Below are 9,161 nucleotides of genomic sequence, written 5' to 3'. Positions count from 1 at the left end.
AACTCTTTAGTATCTTGAATTCTTCCCTGTGCTTTGGCTTCTCTGCGCTCCAGTGCAATTTTCAGAGTCTCTTCTGACATCCATTTTGGTCTTTTCTCTAACTAGTACTTCAAACTAACATCATTGCTCCTCAGGAATTTGGAAAAGTGTCTGACAGTGTATTTGCCCAATGCAATACTTCTCCTTATCTCCTGTCTGTTAGAACCAAGGATGTTGACTATGGATACAAGATTAATTGTTGATGATTTCAACCTTTTCTCCATTTATCATGATGTTGCCTGTTGGTCCAGTGATGAGGAGTTTTGTCTTCTTGATGTTGAGATGCAATACATATTGAAGGATATAATCATTAATCCCTGCAGTGAGTGTTTCAAGTTCTCCTCACTTTCAGCGTAGTACAGGTTGTTGATGAATGTTCCTCCAAACCTATTGCCACATTCTTCTTCATACAGGTCAGCTTCTGGAATTATTTGCTCAGCATAGAGATTAAACAGATATGGAGAAAGGATAAAACCCTGTTGTACCCCTTTCCTGATTTTAAACCATGTACTGTTTCCTTGCTCTGTTTAGAAAACAGTTTCTTGATCTAGGTCTAGGTTTCACATGAACACATTAAGTGTTCTGGATTCCCATTCTTCTCAATGTTAGCTATATTTTGTTATGATCTACACAGTCACATGCCTTTGCATGGTCTATTAAAAGACAAAAAAAAAAACACTCTTCTGGAATTCACTGCTTTAAGCCAGGATCAATCTTGACATCAGCAGTGATATCCCTGGTGCCATGATCTCTTCTAAACCCAGCTTGAACTTCTGACAATTCCCTGTCAATGTACTGTTTTAGCCAGTTTTGGATGATCTTCAGCAATATTTTGCTTGCATGTGATATTAATGATATTTTTCTATAATTTCCACATTTTGTTGGATCATCTTTTTGGGAAATGGAAACAAATATGGATCTCTTTCAGTTAATTGGCCAGGCAGCTGTCCTCCAAATTTCTTGGTTCATAATACTCATTAAACAGCTAACACTTGCTCAGTATTTATAGATGATAAGACCTTTACGTCTATTTGATAATCCTCACACCTATAGGGTACTGTTGTGATCACCTCATTTTACATGCAAAGAAACTGAGATCTAGAGAAGTTGTGTGGCTTGCTAAGGTTTCACAGCCAAAAAACAGCTAACCCAAATCTTCCTTCTGAACAAATACAGCCCTCTCTCCCCAAGGAATTTTTGGTGATAAATAGAATGTCGCATTCAGTATTTCATGACAGAGCAAGAAATAAAGGTGGTAACCCAGGCCAACTTCCTAGGATAGTTCTGCACTGCTCAACTGCTTTCCTCTACCACAGCAGATATTTATCAAGTGCCAACTGTCATGTGCTGAGCAAAATATAGAAAGAAACAAATACAAGACAAGCATATTGCTTTTGGACAAGCATTCTAGCTGGCAATTCAGGCAGTAAACAAGTAATTTCATTGTGATGAAAGCCAGATGGCGTGGGGTGGGAGAGGAGGCCAAAGATGCTTTGGGAGCCCACATGAGAGCTCTCATCTGATTTGAGAGATTTAAGAAGGCTTCTCTGAGATCTAACGGAAGAGTAAGAACTAGCCAGGAACAGAAGCTCAACTCAAATTCATTGCTGTGGAGTTGGAACCAACGAGCTTTCCAAGACTGTAAACTGCCCAGGAGGAGATTGACCATTTTTCTCCCACAGAGCCACTGAGGGATTTGAACCTCTGGAGAGATGGCTTTGGGTTAGTAGCCCAACTTCCTACAGACTAGGCCACAAGGCTCCAGGGACAGAGAGGGAGAAATAGATCCACAGCAGAGGGAAAGGCATGCTTGTATGGTTGTAGTAAGGTGAGTTCAGGAGACTGGCAAGGGATGAGGTAGAGAAATTGCTGCCAAGTGGAGGAAAGAATGAGAGTCACTTATCCAGGATCAAAGGGAAGAAGTGACATTGAAAGCCCAGGCCAAACATAGCCAGACATCTCGCCCCGGCCCTTAGTTCTTTGCTCAGAAGCCAAGCCTAATAAATAACTAGGACTTGAATAGGGACTGCAAGATTAAAATGGAGTGAGTTAGTTTTGTTTTGAGGGATTATTTCAGGAGAGCACACCCTCAAGGCCAGACACCAGCCTCCATCAGCATTGTATGCTAGACAGGATTGTTCTGGCTCTAGGCAATGTCCATTGAATCTTTTGCTGTTTTAGGAATACTCAGTGGATGAGAGGCACCTATGAGGGAAGACAAGTGAGAGGAAAGGACAAGAGAGAAATGCAATCATGTCTATATGTTAAGGTTGGAATAAGTTATTTTTGTAAGGGAGACAAAAAAAGAACAGACACTAACCAGACAGAGGAAGCATACTCAAAGTGGCATTAACTGAATTAGACTCAGTTATTTTGTTTTGTTTTTACTTGCTAATTTGATGAAAAAGATCCTTAGTAGTGCAGTAGCTAAGTGTTGGCTGCTAATAAAAAAGGTAACAGTTTGGATTTATGAGCCAGCTTGGATCATCAATTAACACCATTGGTTCCAGCTGCTGGGAAATCAGAAGACATATTGCCTTGGACAAGTCCGCTGTCAGGGACCTCTTCAAAATACTTAGGAAAAAGTATGGCTGTTTGAAGACTAAGGTGTGCCTGATTCAGGCTGTGGTCTTCTCAATCACTTGCTAAGCATCAGAGAGCTGGGCAATGAATAAGGATAACAGAAGAATCAATGCCTTTTAGTGTGGTATTGAAGAAGAGTACTGACTATTCCATGGACTGCCAAAAGAACAAACAGATGTGGCTTGGAGAAAGTGTAGCCAGAATGCTCCTTGGAGTCAAAGATGATGAAGCTTTGTCTCAAACACCTTGGACATGCTGCTCAGCAAGGCTATTCTTTGGAAAAGGACATCATGCTTGGAAAGATGGAGGGTCAGTGAAGGAGAGGAAGACCCTCAAAGAGATGGGCTGACACAATGACTGTGGCAATGGGCTCAAGTGTGTCAGATGCACTGAATATGGCACAGGATAGGACAGGGTTCAGATCTGCCTGTTCCTAGGGTCCCTCTGAATCATACTTGACTCGATGGCACCTAGCAACAACAACAACAGTCAGGAGAAATATGGGGCAATCAACTTCCAGAAAAATGTACAGCCTTGGAAATGCTGTGGGGCCGTTCTGCTCTCTCACACTGTGAGTCAGAATCGACTCGACAGCAGTAGATTTGGTTTTGTAGTATGATAAAAAAGAAATCTTTTTACACATAGAGAAACTTTCACAAAATAAATAGCTGATTACATGTACTTATGATAGTATTACCAAATTTCTGGATACATCAAGTCTTCCCCCCCTCCCCAAAAAAAAAAGTGTTGGAGGTTCGTGTTTCTATGAATAAGTTGCTAATAGTGAATCAAATAACTTTTCATGTCTCAGGCCTTTGGCAATATTCAAATTCAGTTCAACCCAACAGGTATGAATTAAAGGCCTTGGTGACACAGCTGATTAAGTGTTGACTACTAGTCAAAAGGTGAGTGGTTTGAGTCCACCAGACACTCGGTTTCTGTAGAGTTAGAGAAACCCCGGGAATATAAAAAGGAATGTGAGAAGAACAGAAAAGAAAAATGCAGTCAAAGCTATTGGAGAGGTGTGTCAGTAAAGACTGGAAGAAATTATTTTCTGTACAGCAGAGGGGGAAAAACCAAAACCAAAACAACCCACACCTCACAAATGAAAAATCTTAGCATCATCCAAATACTCAAAGTGGCATTAAATCGAGTATTCGATTGAGTTACACTCAATTACTCAGCCCTTGACATTGAGATGAAGCAACTCAACAGCAGCGGATTTCTGATACATGTAGGATTCGTGATTTATATATAGGCATTACAAAGACCAACATGATTTAAAGAAGAGGAAAGAAAGGAGCATGGGTCCTTCCGCCGCAGCACCCACAGAAGTACAGCAGCCACGGCTGTGCACTACCCCCATGGCCACGGGCCTCAGCAAGGGCCACGAAGGAACCAAGCCGAGTCACAGCCGCCGCTGCAGCAGGCGCCTCACCAAACGCACCAAGTTTGTGAAGAACATGATCTTCACAAACCTATGAGCGTTTCCCCATGGAGCTACTCAAGTTCTCCAAGGACAAGCAAGCCCTCAGGTTCATCAAGAAAAGGCTGGAGACACACATCCGTGCCAAGAGGAAGCAAGAAGAACTCCCCAGTGTCCTGGCCCCATGAGGAAGGCGGCTGCCAGGAAGGACTGAGTGCGTCCCACTGGCCCCCAAAGCCCTCACGCATCTAATGCAATAAAATGTAATAAATAGGAAGGGGGTTAAAGGGAGGATGAAGAGGAAGAAATAGTATCTCTGATTTAGCCAAGCCTACTTCATTTTTAAAACTTTTAAAAATAACTTTATTATTTTGTGTATGTGCACTGTCAAATCAGATCTGACTGGTACAGGAGGAGATTGCCCCTCCATGTCCAGCAGAGCATCTGGTGGACTCGAACCATTCACCTCTGGAATTGCAGTGCAGTTTCTTGCCATTAGGCCACCAGAGCTTGCCATTGCAAGCCTACTTGTGACTAGAAGATTTCCTTTTTTCAGTTGCCGGTCTTTCCAGGTGATGTCAGCTCTCCAGGCATAGATGAAACCCTAGCTGTCCAATGCAGTAACTAGCTATTATCCCCAAGAGGTTACTGAGCGCTTGAATTGGGTCCAGCCCAAATTGAGATCTTCTGAGAATTCCAAATGTAGATCATTAGTATGAAAAGATATTATATTTCATTCATAATTCTAATACATGCACAGATAATGATATTTTGAACATTTTTCTTTTTTTTAATTTTGATAAGTGGTTTTATTACTGGTTAGATTTTACAAATTCTGATATTTGAACAGACTTCCACCTTAAAATTCTAAAACAACAAAGCGACCGTTGGAGGGGATTTGATTTTTTTTCCTTTTTTTTTTTCTTTTTAGGACTATTCAAAGTAACAAACTTTTTTTTTCTTTTTAACATTTTTGCTCTGAACATTTTTCTTAAAAGGGGGGAACTCTGGTGGCATAGTTTGTGAGAAGTTGTGCTGCTAATCCAAAAGTAACACCTTTCTGGCGGTTTGACTCCACCAGTGACTCTGAAGGAGAAAGAGAGGCAGTCTCCTCTCTATAATTTATAGCCCCCAAGAACCCACTGGAAGGTCAGCTCTGAGATGGTTCCAACTCTACAGCCATGAGGCAGTCTGAATCCGGAAACATACTGATGTTATTATTTTGTAGGCATATCTCCATATTTATCTTTGGTTAAATAACTGACTAAATACTGTATAAACCGTGAAGAAAAGAATGATGCCATTATATACTAAGGTTACCCACATACATTTGATTTCTAATTTGTCAGAGTAGCCTGAGCCTTAACCAATGGGCATGGATCGATTATGGATATGCTGCTTGAGACAGAGTCCCTTAGACCTTTAATATTGTTAAGAACACCAGAAATTTAATAAAAAAGTATTTATTTGCTTTATATCATTCTTCTCTCTCAGGTCCTTCCCCAAATAAACAATTACTACCAGCAAGAGTACGACTGTTCACTGGCACAAATAATTCCATAAGCAAACAACAGGCATAAAGATTCATTATGAACAACTTGCATCTAAGCATATAGGAGATTATCACATCCACATTTTCTTTAAACATGATTAGACCTACTCAGTTTAATAAGTTTGGGGATTGCAGCTTTCCCCTCTTTCACTTGCCAGATAAATCAGATAAATATTTATTTTAAAAGACAGTTTAAGGAACGCCATAATTCCCAGTCTGTCAGAGTTTTACAAATAAATCCCAGCTGAATGCCTGTCATTGTTTCCAGTGTGATCAAGCAAAAAAGAAAAAGTATACAGTTCATCAGAATAATTAGTTGACTGGGTTTGAAAAAGTCCAAGAATAAATATTTGACCCCCTGGTACCTCATAAACCTCCTGGAGTGAAGAGGATTATAAATTAAATGTACAAGATTTAAAATGGCCCAGATACACTCTTAACATTATTGTGGGCATGTGGGAGATATTTAGATAAGTTATAACCAGTGTGGGTTTAGAGTCTGGCCATCTTTCATCAGTGGTTTACTTAAGCTTTATTACTTTGGTGTGAGAGTTGGGGGTGCACGGAAGTGGGTAGAAAGAGTTAGAACAATGATAACAGTGCCCTCTGCTGACCAATGGTCATCTCCCTTCCTCAAACCAGGTTTCAGGCATTTTTGGAAGCATGGACAATGAAGCTCCTATTAAGTATGAGACAAGTATTAAGGAAAGAACTAACATTCACTGATCTCGTATAACAATTTTATTGCTATATAGTTGAAAACTGAACCATATAGCTGATCTTTTGTTGCTTTTCTGAGGTTCTAAATCAAATAGGAAGGGATTGCCCATCTTTCCTCCTCAGAGCCTACTGGCAGATCCAAACAGCCAGGGAGGCACAGCTTTTAAGTAAGCAGTGAAACTCCCTCCAGACTAGACCGCCTGGGTCTACTATTGCTAACATAGACAAAGACATTGAGGTTCAATACAAGTGCTATAGCTAGACATGGGATGAGCCAGGATTTGGACCCACGTATGCCTGGCTTCCCAGCATACTGCCAGTGACTAGAGGCCAGCAAGATAGGTTAGCCTGAGATTGAGGAGGCTTCAGGGATGCTGAGGGCTTGTAGTATTAAAACTGAAATCTAGGACAAACCTGGACAAATTATTTGTACTAGCTGAATTCAATCAAATAAAGCACCGGGATTGAAGGATCAATTTTCTAAAGGATAAAGATGGTCTTGTCCCTCTCTGGGGCCCTGGCTGCTGTAGCACAGGTGAGCAATTCTCTGTCCTAGTTATTTTATGCTTTGACACATCCTGGGGCATTGTCAAAAAAGATCACATCTCTGCCAGTTACAATTTCCTCACTTCATCTGCTAAATCATCAAAGTCAATAGGAATTTAGTTAATGGAATAATCATTCACTCTAGTGAAGAGGAAAGAGCAGGGATTGCCATCACAGGTATATGCGTTCATGAGGATTGAGGAAAGCCCAAGAGGAGAGTAACAGAGCGCCATTTGTGGAATGCTTATTAATGTGCCTGGGACTGGGCTAGGTTCTTTTTTAAAATTTTTAATATTTTATTTTTTTCCTACTAGTCTATTTACAAAATTCGAATACATTGTTTTCAAGAACAAATTCTGTCAATTTCCCTCACCCCCCCACCCATCAAATTGTACAACTCCATGATTAATCCCCCCACACCATGCACATCCTCATCCCTCTACTTCCAGCCTCTCCCACCCCTCCTGGATCCTTATACTCATTCTACAAAAATGGTTTTATACAATATTTATCCTTGTGGGACTGAGTTCACTCAGCATAATGCTCTCCAGTCCCTCCCAAGTTAGGTAGTAATTTACAAAATCATTGATTCTGTGTACTGCATAGTACTCCACTGAGTGAATGTACAATAATATCCCAATCCGTTTGTTCATGATTGGACATTTGGGCTATTTCCATGTTCTTGCAATGGTGAATAATGCTGCTGTGAGTGGCAAAGTTTAACAGGGCAGGAAGCAACAAATGTTGGAGAGGATGTGTCGAGAAAGGATCTTTTACACGTTGTTGATGGGATTATAAAATGGTACAACCATTCTAGAAGGCAGTTTAGTGCTTCCTCAAAAAGCTGAACATAGAAATTCCATATGACCCAGCTATTCCACTGCTTGGAATATACCCTGAGGAAATGAGAACTGAGGCACAAACTGGGCTAGATCCTTGAAGTGCATTATCTCTTGTAATCCTTATAACTCCCTAAAAAGCAACAACCACCAAAACCCAGCTTCAAGCATAATGCTTAATAAATATCAAGTGTCCTATCCCCTTGTTGTTGTTGTTATGATGTGCCATCAAGTCGCTTGTGACTCATAGCGACCCTATGTACAACAGCCCTAAACCCTTCTCTGTCCTGTGCCAATTGCACTGTCTCCAACATTCCCATCTTGAGTACGCTAGTCACTGAATCAATTCACTTCATAGAAGGTCTTCCCCTCCTGCACTGTCCCTCCACCCTCCCAAGTATGATGTCCCTCTCCAAGGACCTGTCCCTCCTTACAACATGTCCAAAGTATGTCAGACGATGCCTCAGAATCTTTGCTTCCAAGGAGCAGCCAGGTTTAACCCTTTCCAGGAAGAATCTGTTTGTTTTCTTAGCCATCCATGGTAAACTCAATATTCTTCTCCAGCACCACAGCTCAAAGGCATCAATTCTCCTTCTATCCTCCTTAGTCATTGTCCAACTCCCTGATGAATAACAAGTGATTGCAAAGACCATGGCCTGTATGAGATGCACCTTAGTTTCCAGCAAGACACCATTGCTCTTCAGTACTTTGGAGAAGTCCCTAACAGCAGACTTTCCCATCGCAAAACATCTTTTAAGTTCCTGGTTGCTGGTGCCAAGAGTGTTGACTGTGGAGCCAAGCAAACTAAAGCAGTGAACAATCTCAATCTCTTCATCATCCATCCTTATGCTGCCATTGGCCCAGTGGTGAGAATCTTTGTCTTCTTGACCTTGAGCCTCAATCCATATTGAAGCTGCAGTCTTTGACCCCGCTGCAGAAAGTGCTTCAGGACCTCCTCAGTTTCAGCAAGCAGGGTTGTGTCATCTGCATAACGCAGATTGTTGATAGATCTTTCACCAATCCTGACGCCACATTTCTCCTCATAGAGCCCAGCCTCCTGGATAATCTGTTCATGAGCATACAGGTTGAAAAGGTATGGAGACAGGACACATCCCTGGCATCACAGCATAAGAAACTGTCAGCATCTGACCAGTTTGGAACCACAGAAGCCAAGGAAGCTTCAGATATAAGCTATCAGATCAAGGGTTGGACAATGGGAGATATATGTTGAAGCGAGTGAGTAGAAGTGGATGAGTATCCTGGTGGATGGTGGAGCCGGGAAATAAGTAGGTCAAGACACTTGTGCCAAGGGCAGGGACAATACTGAAACTAATGGTTAATTCCACAATAAGGGCTTTATCTTTCACTTTTTTTCTGTAAAATGCTTGTCTGTCAGACAGTTCTCTAAATCTGAACATTCAGATTAAGACAGACTAGGAAGAAGGATTGGCCATCC

Source organism: Elephantulus edwardii, unplaced genomic scaffold, assembly GCF_000299155.1.
Source record: "Elephantulus edwardii isolate Elephantulus edwardi_28Jun2011 unplaced genomic scaffold, EleEdw1.0 scaffold00005, whole genome shotgun sequence".
NCBI classification, from domain to species: domain Eukaryota; kingdom Metazoa; phylum Chordata; class Mammalia; order Macroscelidea; family Macroscelididae; genus Elephantulus; species Elephantulus edwardii.
Note: the sequence above shows the minus strand (reverse complement) of the source record.